Here is a 10,632-nt window from a genome sequence, read left to right as displayed (position 1 = left end):
GCCCAATCTGGTGCTGCCAATGCTGTCCTCCAGGTTGTCCCCTACGCTATTGTCATAGACCTTTCCTGCCAACCTCCCAAGTTGTCTTTGGTGGGAAGAATGTCTCACCCTGAACTTTTGTTGATTCTGTCTCTCCAAAATTCAATTTGAGGCATTATTTTAAAGTTCTTTGGAGGGGAATCTTGGGAGACTTTAGCTGGGTTGCTGCTTCTAATCTATTGTCTCACTTCCAACCCACTTATATTGATCTCGAGTTCTACTAAAACACCCAGATATTTTTTCCAAAACAACTGCAAGCTAGGCTTGTTTCTCCCATTTTATACTTGTAAAATTAAATTTTTGAACCCAAGACTAAACATTTTTATTTATGATTTTTATTTAAATTGTCCCCTCATTCTAACCTATTGGATTCTGACTGTTATACAATATTAATTATTTCTTTGAGCTTTCACTCACTCATTTGCAAATTTTATAAATATATCATTTGTGTCTGTAGAAAAATATTTGTTAATTAATTGAGTTCATTAGGAAATAGAGTTAAGTAGCATAATTTATTGATAGATACATAAGAGAGATTAATAAGTTGGCCTTTAAATCTGAGTGGAATCTCAGGGATGATTGATGGGAGAGGATTTTTTCAAGGAGCTTTGAGAAAGGCAGTTGATCTAACCATTCACTCTTTGGGCTGACCTGAACAAGGAAGATGATCCAAATAGAGTGGCTCTGTGAGTTTAGAAAATTTGGTGAATTCACATCTTGAAAATCCATCTTGGGGTCAGCTAGGTAGCCCAGTGGATTGAGAGCCAGGCCTAGAGACGGGAGGTCCTGGGTTCAAATCTGACCTCAGACACTTCCCAACTGTGTGACCCTGGGCAAGTCACTTGACCCCCATTGCCTAGCCCTTACCACTCTTCTGCCTTGGAATCAATACATATTGATTCCAAGACAGAAGGTAAGGGTTTAAAAATAAAGGAAGAAAGGAAGGAAGGAAGGAAGGAAGGAAGGAAGGAAGGAAGGAAGGAAGGAAGGAAGGAAGGAAGGAAGGAAGGAAGAAAGAAAGAAAGGAAGGGAGGAAGGGAGGAAGGGAGAGAGAGAGAGAGAGAGAGAGAGAGAAAGAAAGAAAGAAAGAAAGAAAGAAAGAAAGAAAGAAAGAAAGAAAGAAAGAAAGAAAGAAAGAAAGAAAGAAAGAAAGAAAGAAAGAAAGAAAGAAAGAAAGAAAGAAAGAAAGAAAGAAAGAAAGAAAGAAAGAAAGGAAGGAAGGAAGGAAGGAAGGAAGGAAGGAAGGAAGGAAGGAAGGAAGGAAGGAAGGAAGGAAGGAAGAAAGAAAGAGAGGAAGGGAGGAAGGGAGGAAGGGAGGAAGGGAGGAAGGGAGAGAGAGAGAGAGAGAGAGAGAGAGAGAGAGAGAGAGAGAGAGAGAGAGAGAGAGAAAGAAAGAAAGAAAGAAAGAAAGAAAGAAAGAAAGAAAGAAAGAAAGAAAGAAAGAAAGAAAGAAAGAAAGAAAGAAAGAAAGAAAGAAAGAAAGAAAGAAAGAAAGAAAGAAAGAAAGAAAGAAAGAAAGAAAGAAAGAAAGAAAGAAAGAAAGAAAATTCATCTTATCAGGCAAGGGAAGGAGTTTGATGGGTGCAGTACCTGTGTCTACTCCAATAGGTGGCAGTAAAGTCTGACCTGTTAGAGTGGAGAAGGCAGTGGAATCTCTGACCAGCTGGAAACCACATATGAACAGCAAGAAAGAGAAACCTGACTTATTCTTTTTGTTTATAAGTTTATATTTAGATTAGGATAGATAGATAAGGATTTTGGGGTTATAGATAAATATGAATAGAGGGTAGCTTTGATTCTGTCAAAGGAGAAGAAGGTCCTTGCGGACCAGATTCGTTGGGTGGTTATAGTTAAGATTTATTAGCACAGGGACCTACATAATATAAGAAATACCTTTCTATCAGTTTTCCTTTTACTATCCCTCCTTCTAAAATTTTTATACCTACAAGAAATATATTTTTATATAACTGACTTGAGACAGAATTCTTTAGGTACTGTTTATAGAAGCCATCTTTCCACTCAGGGCACAATAACCCTTATAACAATCTGCATTTAAATTATTGTAAATTTCTCAGATAACATAGGACCAAGGATAAATCCTTGACTCATTCCACTGGACATCCATTTATTTTATAATCAAGTCATTAATATCATATGTGTCTCTATGTTAATGCTAAACATTGCTCAAGCATTTGGATCAACATTAGCAATTAATATTAACATTATTTCCTTTCAAATGTTTATACTTCCAAGCATAGCAACACTTTCTCTTCCTATGGAAAATCAAGAAATTGGCCTACATGATATTTAAAGTGATATCCATTCTGATATTCTATTTTCTAAAGTCCCTTATAGCTCTGATGTGCTATTTTTAATGTAAAATTTTATTTTTTCCCAAATACATGCAAAACAATTTTTAATGTCAATTTTTAAGAAATTTGAACTCAAAATTATCTTCCTTCCTTTCTCCTTTCCCCCTTCTCTGAAATGGCAAACAACTTAATCTAGACTATACATGTGTAATTATGTAAAACATATTTTGATATCGGTCATGTTGTGGAAGAAGATTCATTTTTTTTAATGAAAATAAAGCAAAAAATGGTATACTTTGATCTGCATGCAGAATCCATCAGTTCTTTCTCCAAAAGTGGATAGCATTTTTTTTCTTGAGTGTGATTTAAAGTTACATTTAAAGTTATTTTTAGCTCTGATTTTTTAATTAAAAAAATTAAGGATATTTTTTTCTTTTACCTAAAACTAATTTCTAAATGTATCCTCTACTCTTCTATCTAGTAAGCTACCCCTTATAAGAACAACAAAACCCAAACTGATATAGTGACTATTTCTGACAGCATATATAGCATTATATATTGTCCTACCAAGTTTTACATTGAAAGGATAGGGTACATTTTCTTAATTCTTCTCTGGGACAATTTGACCATTATAATTACATGGATTCTACAGAATTCAATCTTCTTTTACTGTTCTTTCTGTTTATATTGTTATATATTTTTTGTCCATTATCTTCCTGGTTCTGTTTACTTCGTGCTGTTTCCAATCATGTTACTCTTCCAATGCACCTTTGAATTTTTCAAAATCATTGTTTCTTAGGGCACAGTAAATAAATATTCCATTACCTTCATGCCCCACAATTTATTTGACTATTTCTCAATTTTACACCTACTTGACTTCAAGTCCTTTGTTCTCACAGAATCCGCGTCTCACCATCTTTGTCTCTGTAATTCATAAATTTAAGTCCTTCAAATTACATTTGTTCCTAAGTAATTACAGCTTCTTCAAACGTCCACATGAGGGCAGTGTTGTCTGCCAATGGTGTTCTATTGCGTCTCTAAGTTCCCTTAAGAAGTAAAGGCTCTGCCCCAAGGTGTATCATTAGCAAAGCTTGGAGGAGACCCTTGGCTTGGGCTCTGAGCACTGGCCTCAAGGCCCCTGTGGCTTTTAGTGTGAATGAGTTCCTGTCATGAAAGCAGTTTAGAATCTACCTAAGTATACGACTGGCTAGCTCAGACCTCGCCACTTGGTCCACTATAAGCATAACTTGAGATTTAGCCAGTTTTGTCAACAAGTATTTAGTAAATATTTGCTGTTTGCCTGGCACTGTGCTAAACGTTGAGGACTCAAAGAAAGGCAAAAACATAGTCCTTGCCCTTAAGGACCTCATAATCAAATGGAGAGGACAACATATAAATAACTACACATACAACGGGCAACTAGGGGGTGCAGTGGATTGAGTGTCAGAGCTTGAGTTTGGAAGATTCATCTTCCTGATGTCAAATCTGGCCTCAGAAACTTAGTAGCTGTTTGACCCTGAGTAAGTCACTTAACCAACCCAGTTTGTCTCAGTTTCCTCATGTGTAAAATGGCAAACCATTCCAGTATCTTTGAAAGGAAAACCTTAAAATCAGGTCACAAAGAGCTGGAAACAACGGAATGATGGAACAAAAACAAGGAACAAATACATACAAGACACAAGGAGAATCGATGGAAAGTAAACTCGGGCAGTTAGCAGGGTTGGGGTGGAGAAGGAATTGGAGAAGCCTTCTGTAGAAGGAGGGCCTTTAGAGGTCTTGAAGGAAGCCAGAGAAACAAAGAGTAGGAGGTGAGGAGGGACAGCATTCCAGGAATAGAGGACAGTCAGGGCAAACAAAACAAAACAAAACAGAAACAGTAAGGAAGATAATGTGGTTGGCTTAAAGATTTGGCAGAAGATAGGAGAAAATTGAAAGAAGACTGTAAATGTAAGAAAGGGCTTTAAGTGATGCTAAAGAAAGGACTATATATTTGATCTTAAAGGTAATAGGAAGTCTTTGGAGTTGATGGATTAGTGGGGAGACGTGGTCAGGTCTGTGGTTTAGGAAAATCACATAGGCAGCAGTGGGAGTGGAGGAGGAATTGAAGTAAGGAAAGACTTGAGGTGTGGAGATCAATTTACAAGCCTTTTGCCACATAATCTAGGTGAAAGGTAATGAAGATTTGCACTAGGGAGTTGCTTGTGTGAGCGGGGAGGATATAGTATGAGAGGTACTGTGAAGTTAAAAGTAACAAGATCTGACAACTAACTGGGTATGTAGAGTGAATGTAAGATTCCTCTTTTTTCCCTTTTTGAAAATCAGAGCATTTGCCCTTCTCCAGTCCTATAGTGCCTCTCTGGTGGTCTAAAATCTTTGAAAGATAATGACAGCCCTTGTATCTGCAAATTGTGTACTTTGTCTAGGCCTAATAACAAGCTCACCAAGGGAGCTCTTTTACAATCTCCCTTCTTATCTTGGAGAATACCTCCTGACTAACCACTTCCATTGTCCTTTCCAAGCCAAAGATGTTTTCCTTTGGAAGAGAAAACAAAAAAATAAATAAAGATGAACTGGTTCTTTCTTTTCTCTGTAGTCCTTTATCAGCATCATGTTGACATAAGCTGAGGTTTTATCTTTTCAACAATGTAGTAGTTGGGATTTTTTAATCTTTTTGTTCTTTGCTCTTTTTGAGCTAATTATTTCTAATACTTCCCCAACAGGACCATGTCATGCTGTTGGCCTTTGTTCTCTATTACCTTTTTCTTCATTTCTTTTTACAATCTAACTTGGCATATGGATTCTCTGTGCATCCCGAAGTCAAGAGGACTTCTGTGAATATACATTAACGACTCACTTTTCCTCCTCATCAGAATTGTTTCTCTTTATGTCTTCATAATTTCATCCTTGAGAGCTTTCTAACCCTTCTTGGAAAAATTTCCCTGTAGAATCTAGTCTAATGGATGCTAGCTCTCTTTTTTCAGTGAGCTTTTTAAAATTGCTTTCCTTGAACTTAGGATATCAGACTGTGCCCAGCTTTCCTTTCCTTTTATCACAAAAAGCAAGATGGGATTTCTTTCCAAGGTTCTCATCATTTCTATGACAGTGACCTATTTTTCCCTCTTAGTGTGAATTAGCCGTGGAATTGCAGGTTTCTTTATTGCTTTTCCTATTTTTTAAAGAATGAAAATTTCCTTAAGGCAAGCTGAAGAGAGACAGAGACAGAGAGAAAGAGAGACAGACAGACAGAGACAGAGAGAGCATTCCTGCAAATGGCTGTACAAATAAAGTCCACCATCATGAATATAACACAAGGATTCTGTGAGGATCAAATGAGACTTTTTTTCTCCCTGAGAGGCAAAATGCTATAGTATTAAGAGTGTGGGAGTTGGATTCAGGAAAGACATGTTCACATTCTACCTCTGACACGGAGCTACTTAACCTTTTTAAGTCTCAGTTTCCTCATCTATAGAATGTAGACAATAGACACAGTACCTCCCTCACAACATTGTTGGGAGGACCAAATGAAATAATGTATGTAAAGTGGTTTCTACACTTAAAGGTGCTATGTAAATGTCAGTGTTGTTGTTATGATAATAATTATTATTATATACCTTTATGCCTGACTGTTTCCTGAGGCTTTCTCTCTTTCCTCTTTCCATCCGGATGGTCATCAATACATTCCAATGACAGTGCTGTTTCTCTTTCTGCCTTGATTGTTATTCAGAGGCACTCCACCAGGTTTTGCCCTTCTACTTTCTCCATTTTCTCACCATCTGTCTCATCTTCTTCATATCTGGTGCTGCTCCTGTACCCTCCATCTCACCCGTTGTGTTCTTTTTGAGATGCCCTCTTTGGAGCCCTAGTCTTGTCATGCATCCCATTCTAACAAATCTCAGAAATGCCTACAAGGTCAAATTTACCTCTTTGTATGAGTATCTCTAGTTTATCATGATTGTAACCCACCCATGGTGTAACTGTAATTCTGTACAGACAGTTGGATGTTACTGTTGAGGGAACTAAGACTGAGAAAGGTGGGATGCTTCTGGTTCTAGAATTACTGAGAGTCTCAGGTAGGGAGGATTGTATTACTGGTTCCTCTCTTGGCTTTTGTCTTCTGTGAATTTCTGGGTGTTGTAGGGCTTGTGTTTCCTTGTGGCTACATTTACCTTTTACCAGGACGCTGAAAACACTTCCCTGTGTATCCAGATATCCAGAGGCAGTGGTAGCTTTCTAAGGAAAGTGCAGCAACAATGTTATGTTCCTCATCCTTTTCTCTAGCCTAGCTAATGAGTTCAAAGGTAACATAGTTTCCCCCCCTTATAGTATTGTTTTATTCTTTCCCAATTACATGCAAAAATAGTTTTTGGCATTCCTTTTATAACATTTTGAGTTCCAAATTCTCTCCTTCCCTCTTTCTCTATCCCCTCCCTGAGGCAGTAAGCAGCTTGATATTGGTTATCTATGTGCAATCATACAAAACATATTTCCACATTTGTCAGGAACATGGTATAATTAAAAGAGCCCTGGGCTTGAAACAGAAGACCTAGGTTGGAGTGCTGGCTGTTACTTGGCTGTCTAACCTTGGACAAGTCCCTGAACATCCTTGGGTTTCAGTTTCTTTATCTGCAGAGTGAAGGGGTGGCCGCAGATGACTTTTAAGGTCTTTTCTAGATCTAGAAAATCTAGAAAAACAATCTATAGATTGTTATTAAATATATTTCATCATGCATTTGAATTAATGGTTTTAAGGTGTCTATATATTCAAGTACAACAAAGCTCACTCTTGCATATGACATGAAATAGGGATGGAGGTGGGTAGGGTTCACCTGGATGATATCTTGGGTACCTGTCAGTTCTGGCATTCTGTGCTACCCTTCTATTCTCCCATCCCTTCCCCTTCTGACATTGGACAATAGTTTATGTTCTAGAGTCCCTTCCAGCTCTGATATTCTATGACCTGTTGTTTTAAGTCCCTTTTAGCTCTTATGTCCTATTTTCTAAGCCCCCTCTGGATCTTTTAATTCTATGTTCAAAGACCCTTCCAGCTTCTAATATCTTCTGTCTCCATGCTTTTGGAGCTACGTATTATGTTCATACCTTATAAGTTAAAAGTCTAGTTTATGACTTTCTTCACAAACATGGTCTAGTTTCTTCACATCACCGCACGGGGGCAGTGTTATGCTAGAAGAGGTAAAGGAGCCTGTATACCCATTGTGTTATTTATAAAATTGGGACCGGACCCTTGGCTTTTGGCATTGAGGCTCTTTTGGCCTTTGGAGTAAGACAGTAAACTTTGCTCTCAATTAAGTTTAGTTCTTTCCTTGTGCCTCCTCTACTTTCTGTATTCTCTAGGCACTCACAGTTGCTTCCCAAGACCCCCAGACTCCAAGGTTTCCGTAAATAAATCCTATTCATGTTTGTTTGAATTTCATTTAAATAGCACCTTTCTATAGTCCTTTAAGTTGCACAAAGTACTTTACAGACATCTAATATGATTTAGGACTCAAAACAACACTTTGGGGTAGATTCTAATTCTAAAATAATTATATAATTTTACCCATTTTATATATGTGGAATTGAGGTTTTCACCTATCCACGGGCATACAGAAAATAAAGAGGCAGAGCCAGAATGTGAACCAGGTCTTGTGGTTCTTTCTATCACACCACAAAGGCAACCTATGTAGACTATTTCCACTTTTCCAACACAATTTAAAATATAATCATTTTAATTATAAAATTAGTTTTTTCCTGTTGTTCAATTGTGTTCAAGTCTTCTTTTTTTACTATATTACTCTGGAAAGAAGCATGAGACCTGTTTCACATTCTAACTCTGCCTAGTCACCAAGAATAATGATTTCATTTACAAAGTTAGGGCCTTTGCATCTGGGGGCCGCTAGGTGGTGCTGTAAATAGAGCACTAGGCTTGAAGCTAGGAAAATTCATGTTTGTGAGTTCAAATCTAGCCTCAAACACTTACTAGTTGCAGTAAATTACTCAACCCCATTTGTCTCAGTTTTCTCATTTGTAAAATGAGCTGGAGAAGGAAATGGCAAACCATTCCAGTACCTCTGCAAAGAAAATCCCAAATGGGATCATAAAGATTTTGAAATGCCTGAAAAATGACTAAATAAACAACTCCTTGCATCTACTTCCTCTCATTTCTCAGTTCCTCATAATCTGGCTTTTGCCTTTACTGTTCAAATAAAACTGCTCTCTATAATCATCTAAGGACCTCTTATTTACAAACTAAAATCATACTCCTTCTCAATTTCACTGCAGTTTTGGACACAGTTAACTACTCCTACCTCTTGGGTGCTTTCTCCTCACTCAGCTTTCTTGATGTGGCTGTCATTTGGTTCTGTTCTTCTGCTGGATTATTATCCATACTTCACCCCCCTACTACAGATGTTCCTCAAGGCTGTATCATGAAACCTCTTTTCTTCTCTCCCTACACTTAGTGAGTTCATTACCTCCCATGAGTTTAATTATCTCCTTGAAGGTGACTCCCAGATGTCTATGTCCATCCTAATTGTTCTCCTGGGCTCCAGTCCCACATTATGGACAGTTAGATATCTCCAAATGGATGTCCCATGGGTATCTCAAACTTAAGATGCCTGAAATAGAATTATCTTTCCCCCCCACCCAATCCACCACCTTTCCTAAGTTTCCTATTTCTGTGGAAGGCATCTGTGATGAGACAAAGTTTCTTCCATTTTCTGCAACAAGAATTGGTTTCCAACGAGGGGATGCCCATCAATTGGGGAATGGCTGAACAAACTGTGGTATATGTTGGTGATGGAATACTATTGTGCTAAAAGGAATAATAAAGTGGAGGAGTTCCATGGAGACTGGAACAACCTCCAGGAAGTGATGCAGAGCGAGAGGAGCAGAACCAGGAGAACATTGTACACAGAGACTAATACACTGTGGTATAATCGAACGTAATGGACTTCTCCATTAGTGGCGGTGTAATGTCCCTGAACAACTTGCAGGGATCCAGGAGAAAAAAACACCATTCATAAGCAAAGGATAAACTATGGGAGTGGAAACACCGAGGAAAAGCAACTGCCTGACTACAGCGGTTGAGGGGACATGACAGAGGAGAGACTCTAAATGAACATTCTAGTGCAAATACTATCAACAAAGCAATGGGTTCAAATCAAGAAAACATCTAATGCCCAGTGGACTTACGCGTCGGCCATGGGGGGTGGGGGGGAGGAAAAGAAAATGATCTATGTCTTTAACGAATAATGCTTGGAAATGATCAAATAAAATATATTTAAAAAAAAAAAAAGAATTGGTTTCCCCCAAAATGCAATAAAGCTGTCTCCAGGGATTTGATAGGCCCCTTCCTTCTTGACACAACTTCCTGGTTACCTAAAGGCATAAAAGATTCCATCCACCACTCTACCACTGTCCCAGGCTGGAATTATCTCTGATGCTAGGTATTTCCTCTTCTGGAAAATCCTTCCCTACTCTGCCAGTACCTTGCCAGCAGACCACCCTAATAGTAGTAATGTCTTAACTTTTATATAACTAATCTCAAAATCAATAATGTTTTGGTTTCCTCCACCTGGCTTCATTTCTCTCCTCTCCTTTGCTTATTAATTGCAATGATACTCAAGAAGGAAATAGCATATCACTCCAGTGTCTTTGCCAAGAAAATTCTATGGATAATATGGTCCATGGAGTCATAAACTGAACAAGAAGGAGAGAGGACAGTCAGCTTTCTGAAAGTCAAAGAATTAGCTGCACTTTGGGTATCTAGGTAGTGCAGTGGATGCCTGGACTGAAGTAAAATCTTTCTGAGTTCAAATCTGACCTTGGACACTTACTAGTTGGGTGACCCTAAACAAGTTGCTTAACTCTTTTTCCTCATCAATAAAATGGACCGGAGGAGGAAATGACAAACCACTCTAGTATCTTTGCCAAGAAGATTTTAGATGGGGTCATGAAGAATTTGGACACAAACCAAACAACAACAGCAATGCCAAATGTTACTAGGGTAGTTGCTTATTAACAATTGAAAATAAATGAATTTCTAATAAAACCAGCACTGGTTAACTTTTAGTTCTTTATTGTTTTTCATTTTTGAGCAGATTTATAACTTGTCCCTCTTTTGAAGAGATTCGATAGTCTTGAATTGGAAGACAGCAGAAATTCTCTTCATCTCATATAGGAAGAATTATTTATATCTAGAAATCCTGTTAAACTAATTTGTGAATATATATTTGTTTATTATTAGGTTTTACTGGTGATTTTAGTCAGAATCAGAAAAAAA

Source organism: Monodelphis domestica, chromosome 7 (assembly GCF_027887165.1).
Source record: "Monodelphis domestica isolate mMonDom1 chromosome 7, mMonDom1.pri, whole genome shotgun sequence".
Lineage (NCBI taxonomy): Eukaryota > Metazoa > Chordata > Mammalia > Didelphimorphia > Didelphidae > Monodelphis > Monodelphis domestica.
Note: the sequence above shows the minus strand (reverse complement) of the source record.